At 45.0% G+C, this 17,491-nt stretch overlaps 2 long non-coding RNA genes across 2 annotated transcripts; both read right to left on the bottom strand.

The window, feature by feature from the left end:
- Positions 1-3,646: 3,646 nt before the first annotated feature.
- LOC142058315 (uncharacterized) lies at positions 3,647-9,082 on the bottom strand. The gene is made up of 3 exons (XR_012660906.1): positions 8,789-9,082; positions 5,412-5,489; positions 3,647-3,993 (listed from the first exon to the last, which is right to left on the bottom strand). It is a non-coding gene; the product is annotated as an uncharacterized LOC142058315 (long non-coding RNA).
- A 1,387-nt stretch (positions 9,083-10,469) lies between these two features.
- LOC142058314 (uncharacterized) lies at positions 10,470-16,265 on the bottom strand. Its single transcript, XR_012660905.1, has 5 exons — positions 16,182-16,265; positions 15,864-16,104; positions 13,293-13,437; positions 12,020-12,766; positions 10,470-10,703 (listed from the first exon to the last, which is right to left on the bottom strand). It is a non-coding gene; the product is annotated as an uncharacterized LOC142058314 (long non-coding RNA).
- Positions 16,266-17,491: the final 1,226 nt, after the last annotated feature.

Below are 17,491 nucleotides of genomic sequence, written 5' to 3'. Positions count from 1 at the left end.
ATGCCTTCCCATGCCTCCTAAATTATGCCTATTTTAAGAAATATTGAGTGAGACACCGGGGTTCAGCAGGATACTTTGTCAGCACATTGATTGGGATTTGCAAGGAAGGGCAGTTTGTGTACGGTCCTGTTTCTCACAGCACGCCCGAGTCTCAGCCACGAAGCGAATTCCCTTGCAATTTACAGCCCTGTTCTTTTCCATTTGCTCCGCTAAGTCATTTGGTTCCTGACAGGTCTCAATTCCAAACCATGGATCGTTCAGCACAAAACGAAACGGCATCGTCGCCCTAATCAATGCGCACTCATGGTAAACTGCAAGCCTACGTACAGCTCCCAGGCTGAGTTTTGCAACAGAGTTTTTCCCCTCCGGGCCGCCCTGTGCCGTGGCAGCCGGGGCGGTTGCTGAGTGCCAGGAGGCGGCTGCAGAGAGGAATGCCTGACCGCGGCTGGCCGCCCCGCCGGCCGCACCTCCGCACCCTCCTCCCACCTGCAAGGGGTTGAAACCATGAAACCTCCATCAGAACCCAAATGCCAATACCTGTTCTATAAAATGGAGACAAACCCGTGATATACCTCCACTCCAGCTACCTGAACGAGTGAAGAATATGCAAAAACCTTTCTCTTCTTCACATGCTGTATTTTAGTGTCTTTTTTTCTCTCATTTTTTCTTCCATTTTCTGTTTTCTTTCCCTTCCTACTTTCCCACACTCCCCATTCCACCTCCCTCGCTAGCCCACCAGCAGCAGGCTCTTGCCACCTTCCTGCATCCCACCTCCCTCCTCTGCCCTTCCCCAGCCCGAGGCTCGCAGAGGAGGGCTGTGAATGCCAAGAAGGACCAAACCCAGCCCTTGTCACTCAGCCCGTGTCCTTGCAAGCGTACAACAAGCCTGTGGTCTTTCTGCCAGCGGTGAGTGTTGGGGAAACCTGCCTCCATGATTCCCCTGCAACAGAAACAGAAGTAGTGCTGCAGTTTGTTCCTCTTACACAGTGTCATGTAAAGGAAGGCTGGCCAGGAGATCCCATTCCTCTGGTGGGCTGCTCAGCTTGTTTCCTGTCATTTAAAGCCCTACTGGTGACTGGTTTGGCTAAAGAACCGTCAGAATCCAATAAAATCCATACAAAGAATCAGACTGTAAAATAAAATACATACGGAGCAGCCTTGCAAACACAACTTTGCAGCTGTGGAAATCCCACCCCTGCAAGGGGAGCAAAGGGCTTCTTTCTCCCGCAGGTCTGAGTCCGTGTCTGGCATGAGGAGAGACGATGGAAAAAGGGGTGAATGCAAGTTCAAAGATATATTTGTGTTCCTGCACCACCTCTGCACAGGAAACACAGAGCGATGTACTGGGATTGCACCAGAAAGCACTGATTTCCCACTGATGAGAGCAAAAGAAAAGGCAACCTCACAGTCAGCAGCGCACATCGGTAGTGCAGCACAGCCCGAAGATGATGAGAAAGGAATGCCTGTAGTGTTTTTCTGCCAGTGTCTTGAGCCTGGCTGCCCACCATGGCAGAAGTGATGCCATCCCGTTGTGGGAACGTATGGGAAGGTGACTTCCGATTTCTGCAAAGTAACATGCAAAAAACACCTTACAGATTATTCAGTTCAGAGGGACTATTCCAGGCAGAAAGTAATACTTAATGTCACTATCCATCACGGACAGCAGTTATGCCTTCGCCACTATGCAGCAAGCTTCAAAAGAATGGGAAAAACTAAAGACAAACAAATATATGTTAGCGATACACTGGCCTCTGCTGACGGCAGCTTGTCATCCCTGAGAAAACCCTGCCACGTTTCTGTCTGAACAGTTTCCATTAATGAAGTTAACCAGCATCTCGACACACAGGCGTTGCATTGCATTAGACTGTCACGTATTGATTAAAAAACCTCCCTGCCTCTGTGACAGGTTCAGCTACGTTTTCAGAATCGACATATTTAAATATTGGAAGATTGCTGCCAGTCTTTACCTTTACGCAGCGTAGCACTGCACATGGTGGGTCAGACGCTGTCTTTAAATATTTACAAGAAATCCACTGTCTTCTTGCTTGGAGCCTGCAAGGCAATCCGAAAGCTCAGAGAAATGTAATATCCCACTCCCTGGCTTTCCTGACTGCAAGACCCAAACGTGCTTTTCTCTACATTCAAACTTGATCAGCTTTCCCAAGTTTTCTGTGCTGCATCTGAGTATTTAGATCGCCTGTCAGTAGCACAGGGCCAGAAATTGAGGCAAAGGCAGTTTTTTGTTTCCCAGTCCCTGATTTCCAGCCCATCTGAGTGAGAATGAGGCTCCCAAGAGCTGCTCCAAGTGGAGCGACTGTCAAGAGCCCCATGACCGGCTCCCATTGTGGCTGCTCAACCAGATATATGCCAACACGAGTGGAGCTTGTGTTTTCAGTATGGCAGAGGCTGGGCCCTCTGATTGCTCTGAGAAGCTCTGCTGGTTTCGGTACGAGCAGTACTTACAGCCTCCCTCCCTTCCAGCCGCCGTGCGTGCAGCTGCAGAGGTGCCCTGGAAGAAACAGGTCTGCAAATCCATCCTGTAAGTGCAATGGTGCGAAATGTGCCAGCACCATGTAATTAATAGCAATCGTCACTACACACAGAGGACTCGACTTTCAAAAGAAACCTGGCCGTCTCTTTTGCAAATCTACCTTTTAGGCCATGCATTTGCTCATAGGTTTGTGGGAATCCTCATCTATGGCGGCGTAAAAAGCATACGTGCTTTGTACAAACACAGCCAGTGGGTGCTATATTTAAGATTAAGTGTAAAAAACACCTAGAGAACAGATGGAGCAGGGCATCTACAAACTGAAAATAGACATTTCTTTAAAAATAGAGGAAAGCACTTTAATTTGGTTCAAAGGTTGAAACGAACCATTAACAAATATAGGCTCATCTAAATACCTGCTTGTCGTGTATATTTAATTGTTTTCATTTCCACGTCCATTTGGATTGTGCTCTGCACTCTACGCCACCACCACAGCTTGTCCTGAAGTGTCTGACCACGGAGAAGGATTTTATAGTATTTCTAAATGCAGAAGAGGAGATTTCTGGGCAAAAATAGATACAAAAAACACCCAAAAGGCTGTTACGAAGATTTATTAGCCACTCCCTGAGTGGGAACCAGCACGCTCGGCACAAAGGGAATGTAAAAGCAGGGGTATGTAGCAGGGCAGCAACAGGGCAACGCATTATAAATACACAAGTCTTAAAAAAACCCTGCTACTCAAAGACGGTTTGGTAGAACTCACCACATAAGAAATCACCATCTTCCTTCTTTTTCTTCAAAGCAGGATGAAACTTTGGAAAGCATCGCTCCTTCCGGAGAGCGGCATCCCAGCAGCTCTGCGCAGGCGGGCCCGCCCGCGCCCACCACCGCTCTCCCCTGCGCGGGGAGGGCTGTTGTACGCGACCCAGGGGAGCTTCTAGGGGTGGGAGGTACGAACCCACTCACTAATGTCAGATCAGCTGCAAAAGGTGTTTCAGAAGTAGCTAATTAACAAACTTTTGACAAATCTAACGTGAGCAGATACATGATGTTTGCAGTTACTCCGCACGCAGGCTGCAGACTGCAGCTCTAAATGTTTTTCAGAGTCCTTGAAAAATTAGTTTTCTTCAGAAGTCTACTCATTATTTATTAATTACTCTTATTATGAATTCTGGATCACCACCATTTCCTCACTCATGAGTACAAGTTTTCCCTCTCTTATTAAAACGTAGTCAGGAACCTGAGTACAAGCCTCCTCCATCTGCCTGTTTTCACCTTTGGGCAGTAAGCGTGGGTTTTGCTTTATGTTTTAGACAAGTGAAGGGCAGCAGAAAATGAAAACTCCTGTGTCATAGTTCCAGCTTTGTTTCTAGCCACCAGCAGGTTTCTTCCAAGCCAGCAGCTCTCTCTGCAACCAGGTTTTCCCCATATCAGGTACTTACGTGGCCCCAGCAGCAGCGTATGCAAGATCCTCAAAGTTTTAAATATTTTCTCCTTGGAAACCCCTGCCAAGGAAGGTTGTTCTTCAGGTGAGATATCAAAATGCAAAGACATCAAGACCTGGCAGTGCTTGACCATGAAGAGAAACTGTTTTCTCAGTACATGGCACCTTAAGCACCAGGACAACTGCTGGAGCAAGTCCAGCGGTGAGCTACAAAGACGATCAGGGGCTGGAGCATCTCCCTTGTGAGGAAAGGCTGAGAGACCTGGGTCTGTTCAGCCTGGAGAAGAGAAGCCTGAGGGAGGATCTCATCAGTGCCTATAAATACCTGAAGGGTGGGTGTCAGGGGGATGGGGCCGGGCTCTTTTCAGCGATGCCCAACGCCAGGCCAAGGGGCCACGGGCACAAGCTGGGACACGGGAAGTTCCACCTGAACGTGAGGACAAACCCCTTCCCTGTGCGGGTGCCAGAGCAGGGGCACAGGCTGCCCAGAGAGGCTGTGGGGTCCCTTCCCTGGAGACATTCACCCCCCGCCTGGACGCGGCCCTGTGCCCCTGCTCTGGGGGTGCCTGCTCACGCAGGGGGTGGGATGGGGTGAGCTCCAGAGGGCCCTGCCAACCCCCGCCAGTCTGGGATTCTGCGACATTTTCTCTGCACACACAGGATTCCAGCGAGGTTTCTGTGTCCGTGGGTCCTGGTGCTGGTTAAGCAGCCGGCTGTAACGCCCTGATCTTTCTAACAGCTGTGGCCAGAGCTACTTTGGCAGGTTTGCCATCATTGCTGTGTCAATTAGGGGCATGAAAATCCATCCTACTAACTGGCTTCATTATGGAAACAAGTTATTACAGGGAGATTCAACTAATGTGAGCATTAAAAAAAAAATAATCTCTCTTAAGCATCATTTGGACAGATGGTTTTTCCCTCTTTGTGAAAGGTTTGGGTTTTCAACACAAGCCGCCTCTCCAGTGGAGAGGAGGTGGGGTAATTGTCTTCTAATTAATGCTCGACTGGCTGAAAAGAACATTTTTTTTTTTAAGTGGAGGAGATGAGATGCAGTTTTCTTACACAAAATTTAGATATAAAAAAAATAAATCATAAAATCACTACTGCTTTGGTTAATGTCAGGAAAATTTGTATTCAAGAAAATACTAAAACTGGGGTCCTGATTCTTTCCCATTTTACACCATCTTGCAAGAAAAACCTGGAAAAAGGCTACTCAGGAGCCGAGAGTCTATTTTCTTAGGAGGTGAACCACATATACCCAAAGAAGAAAGTGACAATTCCTTCGTGTTTCTGAGTTATGGATTAGAAAAATAGCCTCAGCAACACTGATCAATGGGAACTTCAAAGAGAAATGGGGACCATCTATTATGTTTTCTCCCAATTACCATCCTTCTGCTGAGAATTGCATGTTATGTGCCTCCTAGGCGCCAAAAAAAAAAGGGAGCAGGATTTAAAAAAAAGCTCATAAGAGAGTTTTACCTTTTTACTGAATCTAATCACCATAGAGCCAGTTAAGTTGGTAGTAAATTCTGAAGTGCTGGTGCAGGTGGGACCGCTCTGCAAAAGCATGAGAATTTTTTTTTAAACTTTGTAGCCAAAGCAAATAAAGGAAAAAGATATTAAAATATATTTCTGGGTTGACCCACCCCCCAAAACATTTTGCATTGAATAAACATTTGAAAAACTTATTTCCAGGTGAATTAGTAGCTTTTGTCCAGCCTGGTTAGGTTTTACAGTCCTTTAAAGCCTCCAAGACTGCATTTTTTAAGCTGTGAAATGAAAGTACCATTTTGAACACAAAAGTCAGAAACATCTCTCAAAGTAGTTGTTTCTACGGATTATTTTCTTCCCTTTTTATTCACAACTAATTGACAGATTTTATCTAAATCCATTAATCATGTCCAGTAAGCTGAAAATTATTTGCCTTATTTTGTTAGGGGAACTTTAGCTCTTCATCCTGTTATTTCGATCTAATTTGCTCCCGGGACCAGTTTTTGGAGAGAACTGATTGCCCCTGTCTTCTTTTCTATTGGAAACCACAGATAAGCGTGTTTCTATCATTCACTCCTTAAGGTGAATTGTCTCTCCCTCCATAACCTAACCTAAAGGCTTCATTAAAGCAGAGAATCACACCTGAAGCCAGGAGAACACTGGAAAGCAAGAAAAATAGCAGCATCACCCCCTGAGTTGTTGGTACTTTTCCACAGTGGGACTTTTTACCTCCAGCCCATCAAGGGCCCAGCAGCTCCTGTTGTTCCTAATTGCCCTATTGGAGAGTGAGGATTTTCTAGCTGGTATTTTCTGCCTGCTTCAGAACATGTCACACGTTCGCCGTTTGGGGAGGCAGAGGCTCTTAGCACTTCAGAAGCGCTCTCAGCAGCAGCAGGACCTGGCCTTGAAACCCTTTGCTCCGGGTTGCAGAGTAGTTACGCAAGCAAAATAGCAAATTACCCCGTGCTCTGCCTCCAACACTCGCCTGATGCTGGCACACCAAGGGGAGATGTGCGACCAGGGGCATCTTCCTTCCTCCCCGCCGCCGGAATTACGGGGGCCGCTGCCCGCGCTGGAAGGAGCACGTGCCCCTTTGCGAGTAGTTGAACTATCAACAGCACAGAATTAAATGATGCGATCTTTCAGATCATTAACAAGTCCTTATTCTCATTTCAGTGTAACTATGAAATCACCCCTGTGGTTATCCAGAATTAGGCATGGCTTTATTTTGCAGGCCCAGATAACGATAGATTACATTCAGGAAATCATGTAACAATTATCTCTAAAATTAGTCCGCACACAGGGGACTGGTGAGCTGGACTGGAAAAACAGAACTTTCTTTTTCCCCCCCACTCCAAACCCTGCCTCCTTAACCCATACCACCTCGATACCTCTCGTGTCGTTATTATTTGTGTTAGATTTTGTCCTCACACAGTTCCACGCCTCGCAATACCCAAAGAGATGAAAAGCCCCTCAAATACCGTGTGAAGGCAATTCTGCTTTGCAAAATGCCAGGCGCCTGCAGCGATGCCTGAAAAGGCAGGGTTTGTCCATCGGTACCACACGCTGGGTACCAAATCACCAGCCTGGAGGATTCAACTAGGTTAAAGACCAAGCACCCTGTGTCCCTAACTGGATGGACACAGTGTCCTATACATAATGCCCTATTTCTCAGCATTTTTCAACCTCTGAGATATTGCAAAGCACAAAACTTTAAGCAAAACTGGATGTTCGGTGAATGCTCTGATTGCACGTCTTTGCAGAGGTAGAAAGAGCAGATTCCTTTTGGCACCAATAGGAAGAACAGTGAAATGACAGTAGCTGATCAATGGTTTTGATTCAAAAGTCATTTAATTTAAAGGAACAAAACTTGGAGCTCCTGCAAGGCGGACTGTTTTGCTCAGGTGAAAAGCTGTATCGCGTCAGCAGGGGCTGGGTTTGAATTATGCTTTGGCCAGTATTAAAGTAACATCCTTCCCTTTTAGTGACACCTTCCCATGGGAAAAATCAAAGCAATAAGTGTCAGCATTTCACCTGATTAAATGACTATTAGCATTATTAATTTTTAAAATTGTATTTTTTTTTAGCAGAACAAGTTAGGTGCCAAAAATATACCTGCTTCGTTAAAATGTAGATTTTATTTTATGGAAAATACTAGTATAGGTTTGCATTTACAGCACCTGACATGGACTACAGCACGTCTGCTCCGGACCAAACATAGGCAGAGTACAGATTTAATGCTCTGGGCCCAGCTAAGTGAAAGCAGCCTTGTTAACCGCAGCTACACGAACCTGTCATTCACACGCACTGTCACGTTAATGACAATTTCACTTGAAAATTGCATCTGGGCTGGACGGCTGCCCATGCGGAAAGCAGCTTTGCATCCAGAGGTTAACGGGTTTACTTGTGGAAATCAGAAAAAATACAGGTTCGTATTTCATTCTGCAGCAAAGGAGGTTATTTGTGGGTTTTTTAACGGGAAAGGCTGCCGCCTGAAGGCTCACCAGCGGGGTTTGCAGCGTCAGCATTTCTAACGGGCTGAGCTGGATGAGGTCCTGACCAGTACTTGAGACAGTAACCCCCCAGGAAAACTTCCAAGCGCTGCTTTCACTGATTCAGACGCTTCTCAACCTTCAGTAAAGGGGCATTATTCTTCGAAAGACCATTATTTGGACAAATCGAGTGTGGCAATGCAGGGAGCCCAGCAGTGTCACGGCAGAGCAGGAGCTACCGGTAGCTGAGGAAGGAACAGGACAAAGACAATATACCCAACAGCGTCTGTGTTATGGACCTCTTCCAAGAACAGCAAGCTGATTTGGTCCTTTAGTTATTTACATTCTACCATCCCAAGTCTTTTTTTATATTTTTAATTGCACAAAGCATTTTTCTGCTCCTTCCAAAATACTTTTTATGTGGAAACTGCTAATGAAGCACCACGGAGGTAACTGCATCCCAGTGGGTCTGGAGCAGCCGTCGCACACAGACAGTCCATGTCTTCTACTCCTGAGCCATTTCCAGCAAACAAGAAAGAGGGGAGAGCCTGCTGGACCCGTCTTCCTTGTTTTCTGATGGCACAGGAGCCTCTGAGGACGTTTGTGAATTTTAACCTGCCTGTGCTACCAGAGCGCCTGAAGCTCCAGCTGCAGGTTGTGGCTGATGGGGAGGTTCTTTGGCTCTGTGGGCACTCCAGAGACCGCAGACCCAATGTCTGATCGTAACGAAATGAGGCGAAGCTCAGCTCTAAAAACAGAAACCTGAAGCAACCTCCTCCGTGATGTTCAGGATGCCGGCAGACATCCTTGCTAAGCCTGCGCCGAGGCTTTGTGCTGACCGTGGTACCACACCTGGCTGTTTCACATGCTTACCTCTGAACTCGTCTCTGGAAGATGATGTTCTTCTGTAATTCTCAGCTGAGAAAATCCTCTCCTGCCAGGCTCCTGGTTGCTTTTCACTGCAAGTAAGCTTCCCGCAAACAGGTTTAACTTTCTGACACCTCTCTTTAGCTTGACAGGTAAAACTGTATCAAACAGTGGGTTAAAAAATCGTTTTGGGGGCAATTAGTCTGCAAGAATCATTACTTAGAGAGTCCTTACCACTGAAAAATAGCTCAGATTTTTTAATCTCAGCCCTGTTAACACTGAAAATGACAAAGGGCTGAAAAGAACCCGGCTTCCCTGTCACCGCGTGCATCTCCCGTGGCTCTCGCAGTACAAGGTGGGGGCTGCGGGCTTGCGACACGTCTCCCTGTTTGGGTACATATGCTAAACAGCGCGACTCCGCACAAGCTGAATTTTTACCTGTCGATTGCCATAATAAGTCCCAGGTTTGAGCATTTTTCTAACGGAAAACTAGGTTGTCAAGGAAATAAATGTTTATACAGAACATTGGACTTATCACTGGGGTAAATCAGATGATGTTTGGGAAAAAAAATAGTAGTGGAAGTTATCTACAGCCATCGCGATTGAATAGATCCTTCTTACCATAATAGTACCTGAGACAGCCTTTCTTGCAGCGGGTCTCCCTGGGAGCTCAGCTGCGGAAGGAGAAGCAACACAGCGAGGACCTGGGACCAGGCATCCTCCCTGGGAGGAGAGGACGAGGCTGCTGGTGCTGGTGGACGCTCTGGCCCATCCTGCCAGGTACATCGAGGAGAAGCGGCTTGGAGGTGAGGACAGGCTGGAGACCTTCCCTCTTACCTAGATGTTCGTCACAGCTTTCAAGGTCAAACTGGGCAGCTGCCGGGAGATGAATTTCAGAGTTCACAGTGCAGATTATCAGCAGGATTGGGTTTTCGGTCACCTTAATTGCCCCTTATTAAGAAGATACATTTGCACAGCAAAGAGTACTCATTTCCCAGGTCCCAGGCTAATACCATGCAGTCACTGGCTTTGGTCTTTAATCATTCCAGATACACAACTCCCACTGATGTCAGCACAGGTTTTGCATTCTTGCAAAGTCAGCATCTTTTTAACAGCAAAATCCCGCACTCGGCTTTAGTGGGAACTGGGTGGCAAAAACAGAGTGAAAAATCTCAGGCAAGTCTCCTTTTTGACCCGACTTAAAATTAAAAATGCCATAAATACCACTCAGCAGAGATCTAAGAAAATGCCGTACGACTGCAGAGCAGCAATTGTTACGCTTGCTTTTGTGACGATGTCTTTGTACATGCACATGCGTGTATATAAATATACTTTTAAAAAATTAAAGATCCAGGTATGGACTGAAAACAAAGTCTTCCTACACGTCCTTGTTGCAATCCGACACACAAACACAAGGCTTTTGAATTTGGGTTATAAACACAGAAGAGGAAAATTTACATTCATGCATCTTCCACTGAACTAATTTTAAAACATCTGTTTAAACACTCTGACCGTGAAGTATTGGCTCTGTGGAAGTGAAAACAATTTACTGTATAGCGAGCTATAATCTGCCTGTGCATGCTCCTGGATAAAATAAGGTTATCTGAGGTAGCAGCGCTTTGCTAGCCTCGACCAAGTGCAAAGAAAATGAGAATCTCTTTAATTAAGGTTATCAAGTTACCTTGCATTGCCTGGCTTTCACTGCAGAAGAGACATGGTTCTCACAGGTCAATTGATACATGGGATCCTCAGGGCAATTTGCTCATGCGTCCGTAGTCCAACTTCTCCTTTTTTTGAGCAATACCAAAAGTTTGACCTGCGACGGCTCCAGCGTTTTCCCGCCCGTTGCCTTTCGGGTGCAGAGTCCCATCAAACAGAGCAAGGAGGAGGATGCTGTGGTGCGTTTCTCTCCCCTTGGGAGCTGTAAAGGCAAAAAAATACTTTTTTCTAAAAATAAATCAGAAAGCCTTCACAAAAATTCATGAGTTTATCAAATTTTTGAGGGCCCGAAAAACTCTTAAACTTCATTTAGGATTCAGTTTTCCCCCTGCAGTTTCTCAGCCCTGGTAGGAGCTGTAGGTATTTGAGTCTGGAACACAGATATTTTCAAATTTATTGTCGGTATGACAATGATTATGTAGCCCATTGAGATCGAGTGGTGTGATTTAGTGTTTTGGAGGCATTTGTCATGTTTGATGAATGCATCTGGTGATTCAGGGCAATGAAAATGCGAGATTTCCAGCTGGTGAGAGATAAAGGATGCTGGCTGATATACAGGGTTATGGCAGTGGCGATATAAGGTTACAAAAATTTTATTTGTTTCTCATTTAGAGTTTTAGAGGAAGATGGGAAGGGAGATACGCTTTAGCTGGCTCTCCAGGGTGGAGCTAGATAGGCCGTGTAGACATTTCTAACGCTTTGACAAAACTTACTTGGGAAATAACTAATATTTTTGCTCTCTTGTGTTGCTGGTTCCTCTCCTGTCATCACTTCTCTGCACATACCATCCACACAGGTGCATTCAGGGAGACCCTCGAGTGTCTCCAAATTACCCCAGCATTCACAATTCTGGAGAAAGTCATAGAAACACTTTGTTTTCTCGTTTGCCTGCTGTAGAGCGCGCCAGGGTTTGATACAATGCCAACAGGAGTCAAGGAGAAACTGCCATTAGACTGGGTCAAAATGCAGGCATTTTATCAATTTGAGTCATATGAGCCTCAGAAATTTCAGCCATATCCAGATAGCGTTCAATAATTTATGTCTCACTTTGGTTTAAAAATCACAGATACAAAGAGCTTCTTACGAAAACAAGGTAATTTCCAGTGTGTTTTATATTGCGTCTTTAGCAAGGAATCATCTCACTCTGTACGGCGTGGGGACATCCCATTTTAAACACAGGATGCCAGAGGAAGGACCCGGAATCCAATCTGGTTTTTGTATTCTCACTGAATCACCGATGGCTTTCAGAGAACGGAGGTGTCTTTATCAAATGTGGTGAAATGGCACAACGTGGAGGCAATCAACAGCTCAGAAGTGCCATTACCACCTCTGTCAGAGCCACCTCCACTTCCCTGAAAGCCATCTTTGCTACCATAAGAACTGGTACCATAAAAAAAAAGATGTATTTTTTGACGCTTTTCTATCAGGCATTTGTTCCGCAGGAAGTTACAGGAATTCAGTTGGAAATATCCCGAGCGCGAGCCCGAGAATGGCAGCCTCCATGGATTTGCGAATTACCTCTATATCCACCTTTGTGCATCTGTACGTGGGCAAAGGAAGCCGTTTCACCATTTTCTTCACCACTTTCTGATGAAGCCATACTCTGTGGCAGTGGTGTGATCAAGACTGAAGGCAGTAACCTCTTCTAATATTGGAAGTATAGCGTCTACTCACTTCTCATACATCTTTTTTTAGGGTCAAAAGAAAATGTTTCCCCCCTGTCTTACAGCCAGCGGATCTGGCAGGTGCCTAAAGCTAGAGGCTCTGCTTTCAGAAGAAACCCACACCGGAAATTCTGATTACATGAGAGATGCCACGTTGTATTTTTCAGAAATTGGCTTGTAAAAACTCCCACATTCCTCCCAAACGTCAGGTTCGATCATTGCACTGCTCCTGCCCCAATTCCCCTTCTGAGTTTCCGCAGCGTGTTGTTCATCACTCCCTGCTCGACACAGTTGTCTTGCAGAGTTATGTGCTTTCCACGCCAGGCGAAGCTGACTTCAGTAGCGAACGGACTATATTTCAGCCTGACAAATTCGCACCTCCTTTGGGGATCCCATCAAATGCAAAGCGCTGTGCGAATACAAGCCGTCGCTCCCTCGAATTCGACGCGGCCGTCTGCGGAGCAAGGTGCCCTCAGCGTGCAAGAGCTGGTCACCCAACAGCAGACATTTAATGCGACGATTAGCTTGATTGTGCTCCAGCCTCTTCCTCATTCGGACTGCCGCCAGCCAGAACACCTCCATTCAGAGTTTGCTGAAGTTTCTGTTACGAAGGGATATATTTGTTATGCTAAAATAGATTTATATGCAGCCACGCATTTACTGAAAGCTTGTCTAGAAGTATTATGTATCCAAACAAGTCCATTTGTTTTTCAGCTTGTTATAAGCTTCAACTTCCACGTATAAGATCTCCTGAGAAATAATGCCCACTGAAATCTGTCCCAATCAAGTAACTACTTCTGATCTAGGATCCCCATCATATCAATCTGTGTTTTAAAAACTTAATAAGGCTGAGCTGTCACAATGAATTCCTCCTTGAAAAAAGGGTGCTGAAAAGTGTTTGGTTTTCTCCTTCTCTATTATGATTTCCTTCGACTTCTGGTTTGGTAAATATTGTGCGTACATTGACTCAGAAACTATTGAGCCTTAAAACGTTGCGCTTAATGTCAGCCTCCAACCCTATCCCATTTAAAATTCCTCTTGATTCCAGTACCTCGCCCTGAAAAGTACTGAGTGCTTTTAGCTCACAGGGTTGTGCTTCTAAGGGGACGAAGTAGAAACCCACCTACCTCTCCATAATTAAAACCACCAGATGGTGGAGGCCAAATCATGCCCATCTGAGCTGCACTTTGTGGAACGGTGTTTCCTCCATGAGTAGCCCCGTGAGGTCCAAGGGAGACATACCTCGCTGGAAGTGAAGGTGGAGAATCTGGCCTGGAAGAAACATTAGATTATTTCTCCCGTACATATTAGCCAGTTTCTCTGTACAGGTTTCGTTCACGTGCAGTAACTGCAAAACCACGTGGCTTTGCCATTCTCACGCATGGTGCTGAAGTGGTGCCTCTCCAACACCAACGTGCGTCTTCTGCTGCACGACCCTCACCAGCACTTTCAAACCAGCTATTCAAAGCTGTTTTGTTTACGTATATGGCTGTGAGAGCCTTGAAATCAGGGTCTCTGTAGGTGAAGGAGAAATATTTACCATCGTTGAATAAGGTGTGAAAACACCATGCGAAGAAAACTCGGGTTAGAGGCTGTTTAAGGCAAAAAGAAAGGAAACAGAGGATGCCATTGCTTCAAGAGCAGATGGGGAACAATGCTTACTTCATTAATTGACATTTCTAAGTAAATTCAGATGTGCCAGGGCTAGTCCAGCTTTCTGAAATACTTTAGTCTCTAGCATTCAGATGGAAATACTCCGTATTAACTAATACCTCATTTTACCTTATGTTATTTAGGGATTCCAAAGAAAATATATTCCATTCATATTCCGTAAAAGCAAGCTCATGTTCTGCTGCTGTTAGCTGAGTTTTAACTGAATCTGAAGCTCAGCTTTCTCTTAAGAAAACCGGCTTCAGATGTACTAGAGCATCAATCCATAGAGTAGTACTTAGGAGGAATAAATTGATTTTCTCATTGCTCTATGTTGGCTAAAAAATATTCGATTATGTATTTAGCTACTAATGGAAAGTCATTAGTAGATTTTCATTTCATGCTTGTTTGCACCTGCAATCCATTTCTTCTTGTCCAAAGGACTGTTTCATTTAGGTTGCATGCTATAAATTTTCTTGCATATAAACTGATAAGCATCAGCTGAAACTCAGTATACATGGTCTGAAATAGCTCAGGGCTATCATTTTTACAACAGCATCATTAAAGCAACAGATCTCTGGTGATTCATTGTCACTTATTACTGTGCATATTGATGTTATAACTTGCCTTTTTGTTTACTCATTAAGTTTGTTATCCTTGCTAGTGACAGTCCCTTGACATCTTCCTGTTCGCTCATCCCGTGCGTTCTCCTGGAGCCCCACAAGGCTCCCGTCCCTCTGTTTTTAACCCAAAGATGGGACATTCCTAACTTTGGGCACCGAGTCCTGATGCCGCACTGTGGAGGGCAGGAGCGAGGGAACCATCCCCGAGGAGGGTCAGGGCACCCCGTTAGTCCAGGCAGCTCACCCCACCATTTCACCCCTGAGCCATCGTCAATGGGCTCAAGCTACCTTATTTTACGTGGGATGTAAAGTCTCCCGCGGGGGCTTACCTGGCGCCTCACAGGGGGAAACCCTCCAGCTCTGCTCAGCGACTCCACCACTTAAACCCCAGTAACACTTTCAAACCATGAAATGGCTGTGAGGAGTAGGTACTGTGCATACACCCAATTATTGGAATGCATTACTTTGTATTTTGGCCACGATTAAACCAGGATGCTAAGCTCAGATGGTATCTTTTCAAGGAAGTGTAGGCTGCATTCGAGGATTGAGATAGGCACTGACTGAAGACTGGCTTACCAAAATCAGTCCCTTTATCAGGCTAATACAGCATTAACATCAGTGCAGTCATAGTTTTAGCTGTTCCTGGTTTTTAAACCATTATCTACACCACTATAAACCTAGTGTAGCTGCACATGGCTTGCTTTGATTCATGTTACATGTTTTGCGGCTCTTATTCTGCACCCAGTGGTTTAAAAACCAGTGGGACTAGGTCTTGCAATAGCAGGAGGTTATTTAGATTTTGTTTACTCCCGTGACAACTCCAGTAATCCTGAGCTTAGCATAACTTGGGTGGAGCAGCAGGACTGGGCCAGAGGTTTGAGCCTCAGCCACATTTTCATGCGAGTCCATGGGCCTGCAAGGGACAAGACCAATCCCACCACGGCTCAGACTCACTGAAGCTTTCTGTGGATAAAGGACTCCAGCATTATACCACTGTAACATCATCATAATTATCACAGTAAAAATCTCGGATGTTCAATAAAACTCTAATAAAACACATGCTCAGTGGTCACTTGCTTTATTCGGAGGGAGACATTGCAGTCTGTGTTGGAATAATACCCTGTTCTAACCCAGCCAAATCCAGCTACTCTGCCACCTGGTCATTTTGTAGAGTTTTTTTTAACAATATAGAATATAGCTCAACTATACTTTTAACTGCATAGATGAAAGGAGTGTATTTTTGCCCTTAAATCATTAGGTAGGAAAATGAGCCTAATGAGCCCAACTAGTCATCGGGAGAGTCGCTGCAGCCCTGGTATTTAGAGAGGGATCAGAGGAAACCCTCCACGCCGACCAGCAGCACAGGCTCCTGCTGGAGGGGCAGCTGTCGAGCCAAGCCAGCTCTGCCCCGCAGTGGCACCTTACCTCTTGTCCCTAAGACCTCCTTGGTCCACAGCGGCACAGGAATGGCGACACGGCTTCAGGGATTTGATGCAGGTCCCACCTCCCAGCTTCTCATGTGGCCAATGTTCTGAGATAGGCGCAGAAGCCTTTTCAGTGGGTGTGAATGGGATGAGATGCTTTTTTTAGGAGATGTCTTCAAAGCAACTTCAACTAGTGACCACTCTTTTCCTTTTTGCTCTTTCATCTCCCTTTGATCTTGCTCCTGGGAGACGGAAAACACAGCTAAATCTCAGCTAGACCCCACACAAGTAAAGAAGTGGAGCAGTCATCCCTACTTACCCGTCCAATTCCAGCATTTCCAGCTTAGTCATAGACCACCCCGCACTGTACCACTGAATGTTGATGGAAAGTCTCCTCCTGATGGTAGAAACTAGAAGTAAGAAGTCCAGAGATTAGAGGTGTAGGCACAGAAGCAGCAGATGACCATAACTCTTGCTTTGGAAGTTGCTGGGCATTTTATTTTGGAGCTTTGAATTAAAAAACCCCATGTCCTGGTTAGTGAAGCGGAATCTGATCATAATAATTATGCACATAAAAAATGAAAAACTTGCTCAACTTCAGCAGAATTATTCCGAATTGATCCAAATATAAGAACTGAATCTATTAGTGCTGTGTACTAATACAGCCCCCGCACAGAAAAAAATACACTTGCTGTAAAAATATCTATTTTACCAACCAGTTTAACCCACTGAGGGTCTGCCTGCATTCCCCACCGGGGTAAGTGAGAACAGGCGCGGGTTCTGAATGTGCTTGTTAAGTGGTCGTGATCAATACAAATCTATTTTTCAATTAAGTAGAAGACACTGGGTGTATGCATATTGCCTGCAGGCCAAAATAGTTTTGAGTAAAACTGGATTCCAGAATATAAAGTTGTGTTGTTTTCGCTCTGTCTTTTAAATGAGCTTTACCAGCATGCAACTCCAGTCCTTGTGAACTCTGCAGATTAAATTTCCTTGCAGTAATGACCACTAGGAATTAGTGAAATGTTAATCTTCCCACCTGCTGTGTATGATTATACATGAGTCTAATCAACTTGATTACAAAAGAAAGCAATTTCTGCTTTTACAGATTTTTTTTGTCGTTGTCTGCTTTAGTTCTTCTTGAGGAACTGTAAAATTCCTTATCCTATATTTTAAAGCAAAAATAATAATTAAATTAAAACGTGTAAAAAGGAGCAATGGAGGCTGATAGTAATTGCTTTACAACAGATACCGTAATTGATGCTCTGAGGATTTATTTCAAAGCATAGAGTTCGAATTAGAAACCTAGCTTTATCTGGATTTGAGTTGCTTTGATGAAGTCACTGCGTCTTTGTGTCTTGATTTTTAGCTAAATTGTTCTTAATGAGAATGCTAATAATTACAGTAGGACTAAATTGTTTTAGGGACACAAGAGGATAAACGGCAAATTTTCATTTCATTTAAAGCTACAGCCACGAACGTGACACCTCTCTGCTGTCAACCCTGAAACATGCTGGACGGGAGATGGAGGAAACGCACCAGCTGAGCTCATCGAAAACAGCTACTTAATGCATTGAAGGCAGATTATAAAGACAATCTAAAAAGCTAAGTCTAATCATATTTCTTGGG

The sequence above is a fragment of the Phalacrocorax aristotelis genome, chromosome 6 (assembly GCF_949628215.1).
Source record: "Phalacrocorax aristotelis chromosome 6, bGulAri2.1, whole genome shotgun sequence".
Lineage (NCBI taxonomy): Eukaryota > Metazoa > Chordata > Aves > Suliformes > Phalacrocoracidae > Phalacrocorax > Phalacrocorax aristotelis.
This window is presented reverse-complemented; position numbering and strand designations above follow the sequence as displayed.